This window comes from Physeter macrocephalus, chromosome 18, assembly GCF_002837175.3.
Source record: "Physeter macrocephalus isolate SW-GA chromosome 18, ASM283717v5, whole genome shotgun sequence".
In the NCBI taxonomy this organism is placed as follows: Eukaryota; Metazoa; Chordata; class Mammalia; order Artiodactyla; family Physeteridae; genus Physeter; species Physeter macrocephalus.
In genome coordinates, this window is record NC_041231.1 from 73399050 (window position 1) to 73410434 (window position 11385).

At 42.8% G+C, this 11385-nt stretch overlaps 1 protein-coding gene across 1 annotated transcript in view; it reads left to right on the top strand.

The window, feature by feature from the left end:
• The window catches only part of DNAH8 (dynein axonemal heavy chain 8), a 318775-nt gene that overhangs the window by 278763 nt on the left and 28627 nt on the right, over window positions 1–11385 (top strand). The window lies entirely within an intron of this gene.

The window sequence follows — 11385 nt, forward strand, 5'->3', positions numbered from 1 at the left end:
GGCCTCTCCCGTTGCGGAGCACAGGCTCCGGACACGCCGGCTCAGCGGCCATGGCTCACGGGCCCAGCCGCTCTGCGGCATGTGGAATCTTCCCAGACCGGGGCACGAACCCGTGTCGCCTGCATGGGCAGGCGGACTCTCAACCACTGCGCCACCAGGGAAGCCCCCTGGCATTTTTTTAATTTGAAAGGATCATTTGTAACCCAGCCTGGCAAAGACTGTGCATTTCATTTTCTCCTTTCCCTTCTTTTTATTTTACTGTGAAAAATAGTGTCACTTCCTATCACTTCCTAGCTCCCAATTACAGTTTTGTCGTATCTTGGCCTCTGCTCCTGGTCACGAAATCCTACTGCTCCAGAGTTTATGACAATGTTAAAAGCTCTAATTTAGGCATTGATTATTTCTCCTCTGTCGTGTCATAAAACCAGCTGGTGTGATTGGTCTTGATGCCATTGGTCTGATAAGACAGTAGCATCCTAGTTCTTTGCCTTTTACATCAAAAAATCTATTAAAAATAATGGTCATAAACAGAACCGTAAAGGGCCAGGAGGGTAGACAGAGGAGGAGGAGGACTTGTATTTCTGCTTTGATGGTCCCTCTCCCCTTACTTGCTCACCTGCCTCCTTCTGTAAATACCTGCCCATGGAGGGCACAATGCAGCGAGCACAGGAGCACAGGGCACAGACGCGGAGCCCAGGAGGAAAGGCTCGGAGTGATGTCCCTGCTACATTCACTGTGGTAAGAGGCTGTGAGGGAAGAGATAAGACATGCATCCAAGTCCCAGGCCCCTTCTCAGACCCGTCCTTTGGATGAGATCTCACCCCTCATCTCTCCAGCGACCCCTACCTGAACACAAGACCACCCAGCTCCACAGAGAGGGCTCCAAGAAACCCCAGCTGAGAGTCTCCCTGGATGGTCATGCCTTGGGCTCACTGGCCAAAGACCACAAAGTTTATGTCCAGCAGAGTGGCTGGTTTCAGGAAATGGAAGAAACCAGGACTCCTGTGGTAGATTCTAAGCTGTGACAACTGAGAGGAGTGCACTGTGCCTCTCTCCTGGTCACTCACCTGCTGTGGCCATTTCAGCAGCGCTGCAATGGGGCACGGACGTCTCCACCCTCTGGTTCTCTGCCCTCACCCAACATCACAGAGTCCTGTTTGCTTCCATTGCATTGTGTCTCCACCCCGAGCATGCTCCCCGCCCCAGCACGAGGCTTGGCCTCCTGGCCTCTTTGTCCCCCACATTCATTCTCACTTCTCCATAGCCTCTAATCTCTCCCATGCCTCTTTTCAAAGATGTGGGCGTGACCCCCAAAGACCCACGAATGGCCATCGCTCGTTTCAGACCCCGTGACAGAACCGTGATAGCACTTTGGTGGCGGCTCTAGCTATTATTTGAAGAGGCTGTCATCAGTTAGCAGGAGACTTTTGAAATGAATAAATAAAAAGGCATCCTCAGAGGTCCGTTCGTGAATCAACATTATCTGAAAGAGAACACACAGAGAAGGAGTTTTACTTTAGCTAAGACTTTAGAAATGTGAGTCAGACCACGTCACTTCTCTGCCCAGAACCCTCCTGAGGCTCCTGTCTTCAAGTCAAGGGCAAAAGCTGACAATGACCTACAGGTGACCTACAAGGCCCAGTAATACCACCTGCCCCGCCCCTCATGGCCTGGTCCCCTTCTGCCCTCTCCCTCACTCTCGCCACTCAGCTCCAACTTCCGCTAGCTTCCTGTTACTCAGGCCAGATGGCTTCCACCACAGGATACTTGTACTTCCTGGAACATCCTTCCCCCAGGTATCACTGTGGCTCACCTTTTCACCTCTTGCGGTCTTTGCTTAAATGTCACCTTTTCAATGGCGCCTTCCCTGGCTGCCTTATTTAAAAATTGCAAACCACTCCCTAACCCCCACCCCAGACTCCATCCTCCTTGCCTGCTTTGTTCCTATGGATTGTATCACCAACTCTTTACTTATTTATTTGCTATCATCTACCTACCATCACTAACATAAACTCCATTATGTCTGAAACTTTTGTCTTTTTTCACTACTGTACCTCCAGTGCTAAATAGTGCCTGATACTCAGGGAATATTTCTTGAATGCATCGGCAATACTAAATTCTCCTAGGCTGCGGAGAATCTAATAAATGGGGATAGTCCGTGGAAAGATCTCATGAGTTCACGCGAGTGGGCAGAAAAACGGCTAATAAGTTTTAATGCACTTGTAAATTAGCAATTGGAGTGGTTCACATATGAGGGCTCTAAACTTAGATTCCATCCTTGGCAAGAGCCCGAGGAGTCACCATAGCTGGTACCTGGAGAATCTGATCCTGTCTGGTACTACAGGATCCTACCAAGGAGTATATGAAACAAGGTTGGAAGCACCTCACCCTGACTTACAGGGCTGGCATCCCTGTGCCTGGATTACTGTAGGCAGTTCTGGTCACCAGCTCTCAAGAGAGATAAACCAGAGCTAGAAAAAGTCCAGAGAAGGGCAACCAAATTATATTCCAGATGCGAGGCAATGATAAAGACAAACTATTTTTTTCCCTTGATTTTTATCTTCAACTATTATAAACCCTCAGAAAAGTTGCAAGTACAGTGAACACCTATATACCCTTCACCTTGGTTCACCAGTTGTTAACATTTTGTTCCATTAGCTTTTTCTTGTTCTATATTTACATCTCTGTATATTTATATATCTACAGCTATATCCATACATAACCACATCTATTTCTCTCTGTGTGTGTGTGTGTGTGTGTGTGTGTGTGTGCATGCTTATAGACCCTCTGAGTGGACAGAGCTAGGAAATATGTATTTTTTAAAACACTATGAGCTCATACTGTAACTCCAATACCAATTGTACACCTCGGGGTTCTTCCTTGTCCTCCCTCATTTCATACTGTGATCTCCTTTCTCCCTCGGGGAGAACTCTGGTTCCCAGCAGCTTCAATATGTTTACTCATTTGCTCCAAATTACACTGCTGTTACCGAAAGCGGGGTCCAGCTTCTCGCCACTCAAAAGCCAATAAAGAGGCAAGTGCGTGGAAAGGAAAGTTTGCTTTATTTCGGATGCTGGCAGCCAGTGGCGGGGGGTGGACTCCTATCCAAAGGCCGACTCCCCCCACTGACAATCAGTGGGCAAGAGCTTTTATAGACAGAGGGAGGGGGCTACATGCAGAAACAGCATGTTTCTGCGCAAAGTCAGCTCTGATAGTCATCTTGAAATTGGTCATCAGTGGTCTGACCAGCGTCATCTTGATTAAGTACGGTTAACCTTCAGTTCCAGGGTGGTTTGTTTTCATTTCTCGGAATTGTGGCAGCTTATATCATGGCTACAGTTTCATCATCATGTAGTTAACTTCTTCCACCTGGTAGGGGTTTCAGTCTCTATAAGACAGCTCACAGGATACGGCTCAGAATATTATCTACAGCCCTTGAGGAGGAGCTAAAGGTCCTTGACTACGCTTAATGACTACACTATTATTATTTAGTCTTGCTGAACTGTTTTGCTTTGTTTCTGCATTCTCTCACTTCTCTGATTAAACGTATTCTTTGGCTAAAGTTTTTCCACAGACAAAAGGCAAGCTGAGGACATGGGGGACAAGGACCTTAGGGTCCTGCTCCGTTTCACCACCAATACCATGACCAACAACAAATGTACTAAGTGGAGGTCAAGATTTCTTTGCAATTCTTTTTGTCCCTAGAATATATCCCACTGAGGGTGTACAGAGCACTATGTTCAAAAGTTACTCAGATTGTTTTAAATCTGTGAGGTTATGCTATCCGTTGATGTATAGGTACATTCATTTGTTTCTATTTGTATTACATTTTAGGTTTTCCTTAAAAAGAATTGTTGATTTTTTTAAGTATGTGAAACATGATCATGGCTCAAAAGCCACAACTAGATAATAAGGTTCATAGAGAAGTCTCACGCCCTCCCAACCCATTTCCCCTTCCTTTACAGGCAACCAAATGCATTAGTTTCTGGTTTATCTCCCCTGTGTTTCTTTTTGCTCATACATAAGTACCATGTATATTCTTATTATCCTTTCTCTCTGATACAAAATTACCATACTATATATATATACATATATATGTACATTATTTTGTGTCTCACTTTTTTCACTTAGTGCATCCTATAATCATCTATATGTTCATAGGTATCTTCCTCATTAAAGGCACAGCTCGGAGATATCACTGGTTTGGTGGCAGACTACCACTATAAAGAGAACATTGCAATAAAACGAGCCACATGATTTTTTTAGTTTCCCAGTGCATATACAAGTTATGTTTACACTATGCTGAAGCCTATTAAGTGTGCAATAGCATTATGTCTAAAAAACAATGTACATATCTTAATTTAAAATACTTTGTTGCTCAAAAATGCTGACTATCATCTGAGCCTTCAGCAGGTCATAGTAGTAACCTCAAAAGTCACTGATCACAGATCACCATAACAAATATAATAATAATAATAAATAAAAGTTAGAAATATTGTGAGAATTACCAAAATGTGACACAGAGATATGAAATGAGCAAATGCTTTGGGAAAAAATGGTGCTAATAGACTTGATTGACACAGGGTTGCCACAAACCCTCAATTTGTAAAAACTGCAGTATCTTTGAAGTGCAGTAAACCGAAGCACAATAAAACAGGTATGCCTGGATGTTTTTTTTTTACAGCTGCATGCTCTTCCATTATTTATATGCATCATAGTTTATTCATCCATTCTCCCATGGGTGGGCATGTAGGTTGTTCCCAATATTTTGCTATCTCCAGTAGTTCCTCAATTAATAATCTCATGCTTGTGGTTTCTCATATTATTGGAGATGTATTTTTCAGGGTAAATTGCTGTGGGTGGGATTGCTAGATCAAGGATTAATGAATATTTTCAATTTCCCTTACAGAAGGCTATGCTGTTTTGCACTCTCACCAACAATATGACACGCACAGTGTCACAATCAACAATATGATTCACAGTCTCATCAACAGAGTGTTGGTGAAGCTTATTTTTCACCAATAGGACAAGTGAGAAATGGCATCTCGGCATAGTTTTAACTTATTTCCTCTTATTTTAAGTGAAATTGAGCACATTTTCCTCTATTTAAGGACTATTTGGACTAAGATACCATCTTGGAGACCCTGTGAATAAACCCAGGTGTGCAATGATACCAGCAGAGATTAAGGATGATGACGGGGTGGAGAGGCTAGAGTGAAGCTGCAGGACCAGTCAGTCCCACAAGGGGACTGATATGCTTTAGTGAATATAGAGCAATGGCTGAGAATCTTCTGTGGTTTTCATCTATTTGCTGTTGTTGCCTGATGGATAGAGAGGGCACAGAGAGCCTTCTTTGTCCTTTGGCAAGTCTCTCTTCACAGCTCTGTCCAAAGACTTACATGCTGTCACTGGCAGGCGTGCTACAGATGCCATAAGCTGTCTTTTCCCAAAGTAAAGTGTTGGGATCTTGCAATCTCTCATCACACCAAGTGAGGTCAAGTAAAAAGTGCTGTACCTCTGCTTCAAAGGAGGATTATTTCTGCTAGAAATAACTAGCCGGCCTGTACGACCTGTGACCTTCCTCTGATCTCTCTTCATTCTTAACTTCCCCCTTGGTTTGTCCTGGGGTCTTCCTGCGGCTTCCTCTTTTTCCAGGGACCTTGCCCTGTTTCTGGTTCCTGCTCAGGTAGTAGCCTTTGTTCGGAAGCTCCATGTTTGGTCATTTTCTTGGCCCCTGAGTGAGTTTTGTCCTAAGTTTGATTCTTCTTTCCTCTGGTCTCTCAAGTACGTGGTGACTGTAACCCTAGCCTCCCTCTTCCTGGCAGTGGAGCCCGCCTTCTCGGAGGGCTGTGCTCCAGCGCCTCGCTGTTCTCCCACCAGCCACCAGGAGGCAGTAAGCAATAACGTACGAAGCTTCCCAGCGAAAACCTACCCCTGCTCTCCTCCCAGCTATACACCCTTCCCACTCCAAGGAGAAGTGACTCTCCAACTTCCATGTGAAATGAAAGAACTAAAGGATATTCCTTGTTATTTCTGGTCTGGAAGCTGGGATGGTGGAGAAGTTGGGAACAGGAGTGCATTTGAGGGGGAATTACAGAGTCCCGTTTGGGTTGTTGAGTTGGGAAAAAGACAGTGGGATGTATCTGAGTGGGGATAGAGTGTATCACGTGGACTGGAGCCCAGGTGAGAGGTTTGAGTGCATTTGTGCAGAGATTACAGTTGAAGCCAGAGAGCGGGGTGACCTCTCTAAGAGTCACTGGCTAAATCTGTGTGAATGTCCTCAGCTAGAAGAATCCTTATTAATTTTCCTGACTGTCCACCCCATTCAACAACACTCTTGCTTCCAGTCAGGCCCACCAGCTATAGTTGGGCCGTGGTAGAGAACCCTCTGTTTCTGCTGATCAGAATCTGCACTCTGAAGTTATCATCCATAAATTTGAGAGAAGAGGGAAATCTGGGGAAGGGGACCACAAGTCCTTCTCCTCAATCCTTGCTTAAGAATGCAGAATCCCTGAAGTAGAGGAGGGGAATCCATCTGAATAAATGCTTTAAAATAAGTAAAATCTCTCCCAAGAGCTTAGATTCCTTGCTGACAGGGACCATAAAAATGCATAGTTTATTCACATTTTATTATCTAGATTTATAAGGTACCAAGGACTCTGCACATTCAACTACCTCAATGTCGAAAACAGTTATTTATTTTCACTTTTAGCCATTAGCAGTTATGCATATTTTTCTACCTTCTGAAATTTAGCAAGTGTCTTATTAAACTTTTATATTCATTTCTATGCAGGATGAATTTAATTGTATTCCTTTTAGTATTAGCTGATTTTTGAGCTTCAGATTTTTATTATAAAATTTATGCTCATTGATATTTCATGTGTGAAGAGGTATATAAATCTAGGCTGGTTTGGATATGATAGTGCACTCATATCTCATTAGATGGTTAATTGTTTATTTGATACACCATTCTGTTTTTTAGTTAGTTTGCATTTTATTATTCTTGACCCCGACTATCCCACCCGACAGAGATGACTTAGACATCTCCCCCAAACAACAAAGCTGCAAGTCCAATATGAGCCACTTCCCATATTTACTCCAAAGAGAGATTTTCTTCTAGAAGTGTCTCGGGACCAAAGCTCATGGAGTATTATAGTTCCTGTTCTTCATCTCAGAGTGTCTATGGGGACTGTTTTCTTGGAAGCCCTTGGGCTTTGAGGCACATAGAGATATTCACAATTCTCCATTATAGCTAGCTAATTAGGTTTCTGCCTTTCCTATCTTTGCAAACAGAAAACCACCTTGTGGAAAAAAGAAAGGTAAGCTGTACAGCCCTGGCATTCTGTGCCTAATAAAATATGTGGTGGAGACACGATCTGGAGAGCTTGTCCAGTTCTTACGCAAAATGGGTCAGCTTTTCAGGGCTTCGTGACCCCATCCATAGCTTGAGGACTGTTTTCAGATCACCTCATAAAAAATAAAATCACCCTTATGAAAGTGATTTCTTAGGTGAAATCTAGCAGCAGCATATCCATCAACCCCTCCCTGAAGCTCTGGTGAACATGATCAGTGCCAGCCAAGAACAAGCATGTCGTTTCCATGCTGGTGTGCTCTGTTGGCACCCAGTCACTGGTGCAGAGCGTGTTTCCAGAAAGGATTCAAGATGGAAGTGAGCCGAGAGAGCTCCTGAGAATCCCAGATATGGGGTCTTTCCCCTTTTTTATTTGTATCTAGAACAGGTAGGAAGAATGAGCTAGGATTTTCTTAGTATGAATGGAAATTTACTGCCGTTTTCTTCTCTTTAAACTTTAAAGATCTGTGTTTAAATATAATCATATTTAAATTATATCTATCTGATTCGCCTGTGTTTTGAGGAGTATATGTATATATTTCCCTTTGTATGTGGAAAGGTGCCAGGAAATGGATAGTAATGATAACATACTATACTTTTACCATAAGAAGGAACAAATAATTAAATTTTCATGCCCTTTAAATATTGGAGAATTGCTCTCCTTTATATTTGAGGTTTAATAAAATCCAAGCCAGTTGGCCTCAATTCAATAAACAAATATTTATTGAGAACATACTCTCTAGCCAGCTTGGGGATACAAATATCAGTAAGAGGCAGTCCTTACCCTTGGAGCTCATTGTCTATTAGGGAAGATAGATGAGTGACAGATAGTTGTGCAATTCGATATGGTAAACTCTAAAAACAGGAGGGATTATACACTCTGCTGTGAGAGCAAAGGCAAAGGAGTAATAAATTCCAGCTTAGGGATCAAAGTAAGCTAGTGAGATAGTGCACATCTGAGTCGTACCTTAAAGGATGTGCAGGAGTTCTCAGGCTAGAGAAGGGGTGGGGAGGAAGTGACTGCAGTATGGGGGTGGGGGGAACAGCAGCAAGAAGGACAGAGTGCAAGGACAGAGGAAGATAATGAGCAGGAAGGATGTGTACGTATATCAAATCATCAAGTTGTCCACCTGCAATATGTACAATTAAAAATAAATAAATAAAACAATTAAACTCAGTGAGAAAAAAGACATAGATTAGGGCACCTACACAAGGGGACAATCCTAGGAAGGGTATGAGGATGTAAAAGCGTATGATGTGTGTGGGGAACCGAGTCCAATGTGCCTAGAGCATCGTGGGGGGAGGGGCTTGAAGAGAGGTGTCACCTGACCTCGAGGCTGATGCAAATGCAGGGATTGGCTTTTGAAGATTTGGGGTGTCATGGGAAAGAGTTTGGGGCAGTTCTGAAGGCAGTGGGATGAAAATGCTGCAATTTTCTAGATGGATGCTAGAAATGATTGGGAAGTAGGACTTGGAAACAAAGAAGCGCTGGGAATGTGACATCAGTAGGAAGCTATCTCTGAATTCGTAAGCTGGGCAGCTGGGCGAAGACATTGTTAAAGGAGACGGGACAAGAAACAGTTCAGGTGAAGGGAAAGAGAGAATTAAAACAATGAGTTAGGCTTGGGGTTTGTTTGACTCAGGAAACAGAGAGCCCTAGGAGTCAATGGAAATGTGGGTACGTGGAGTTCATGATAAAGTCAGAGATTTAATATTGTATTTCATGACACTTAGTAAGATGTCAGTGACACTGACACCTACATCTTGTCTAATACAGCAATTCACCCATATATTCTATCTTCACTGTATCTAAAGCTACAATGAGATCATGGAATGTTATGAATCACATAGAAATTAGATTTCTGAAAAATGTATATAATAGCATGTGGATCCTTCACCTTTGATAACTTCATTTTGTTGTCCCATCAGCTATTTTCATAGGATTTTCCCCACCTAGAGTTATTTGCATTTTTCTTATACTTCATATGACTTTTTAAAACTGGGATAGCACCATACTTCAAAATTTAGGAATGGGTTGCAAGTGCCTTTGGTGCCATTTTACCAGAATGTTTTGCTTTCTATTCATATGTTCAACTGTGTATGTGTTTGACTTGTTCATCTTTCAACTTTTAAAATAAATGTCTTTTGGGATACTCTAAAACCACAACATCTGAATAGAGGCTACTCACCAAAAATTAATTTAAAAATTAAAATTTTATGTAAAATTACACAAAATCAATTTTCATTTGTTAAAAATCACCTTCTATCTTATTGTGTAATTCATATGTTTAAAGGTCATGTGGAGTTAATACCCCAACTCTGGTTGGGTTACAAACATTTACTGATCTGAAACAGGACGCTCATAATCACCGTATCTGACCCAAAATCCAGCATGTAAAGCCTGGTGGCAGTTGCAGTTACCTTAACTATGACTTTAGGAGAGGATGTGGTTGTCTGGACATGCAGGTTTGAGTCCTGATATCAATCAATCAATAAAAATGATTCTACCTGCCAATCAGTTGATAAAAATGCTGAAGACAAAAGCATCTCAGGTTGGGAACTCAGCCGGCTTGAGAACGGAGAAGAGCTAGTGTTTCAGTTCCACGACGAAGCAAACAAGGACGGCTGCAGGCTTTGCCCTGTGAGGTGCCAGGCATCCTGACTGCAGAGGAGAAGGTGGGAAATGAGCTGCTGACTGCAGCAGTGAGCAGCCTTGCTGAGCGTCAGAAGAGTGACCTAATAGAGCCAGTCTGCAAGGACTGGAAAGGAAGGGCCAGATACAACAACTTATTCATGGCTATAAAAGGGAGAGCTTGACATGCCCACACCACTGGATCTCTAGAAACATTCCTGAGTGAATTACAACAGGAGAAAATCAGACTTCTATGCAGTGGATGCTTGATGCATTTTTAGAAGGCTAAGCTGTGTGGCTGACAGGGTCTTGGTGCTCCGGCCAGGTGTCAGGCCTGAGCCTCTGAGGTGGGAGAGCCAACTTCAGGACATTGGTCCACCAGAGACCTCCCAGCCCCTCATAATACCAGTCAGGAAGAGCTCTCCCAGAGATGCCCATCTCAACACTAAGACCCAGCTCCACTCAACGACCAGCAAGCTCCAGTGCTGGACACCCCATGTCAAACAACTAGCAAAACAGAAACACAACCCCACCCATTAACAGAGAGGCTGCCTAAAATCATATTAAGTTCACAGACATCACAAAACACACCACCAGATGCAGTCCTGCCCACCAGAAAGAAAGATCCAGTGTCATCCACTAGAACACAGGCACCAGTCCCCTCCACCAGGAAACCCACACAACCCACTGAACCAACCTTACCCACTGGGGGCAGACACCAAAAACAACAGGAACTACGAACCTGCGGCCTGGGAAAAGGAGACCCCAAACAAATTAAGTTAAGCAAAATGAGAAGACAGAGAAATACACAGCAGATGAAGGAGCAAGATAAAAACCCACCAGACCAAACAAATGAAGAGGAAATAGGCAGTCTACCTGAAAAAGAATTCATAGTAATGATACTAAAGATGATCTAAAATCTTGGAAATAGAATGGAGGAAATACAAGAAACATTTAACAAGGACCTAGAAGAACCAAAGAGCAAACAAACAATGATGAAAAACAGAATAAATGAAATTTTAAATTCTCTAGAAGAAATCAATAGCAGAATAACTGAGGAAGAAGAAAGGATAAGTGACCTGCAAGATAAAACAGTGGGAATAACTAACACAGAGCAGAATAAAGAAAAAAGAATGAAAAGAATTGAGGTCAGTCTCAGAGACCAATGGGACAACATTAAACACATGAACAATCGAATTATAGGGGTCCCAGAAGAAGAAGAGAAAAAGAAAGGGACTGAGAAAATACTGGAAGAGATTATAGTTGAAAACTTCCCTTATATGGGAAAGGAAATAGTCAATCAAGTCCAGGAAGTACAGAGAGTCCCATACAGGATAAATCCAAGGAGAAACACACCAAGACACATATTAATCAAACTATCAAAAATTAAATACAAAGAAAA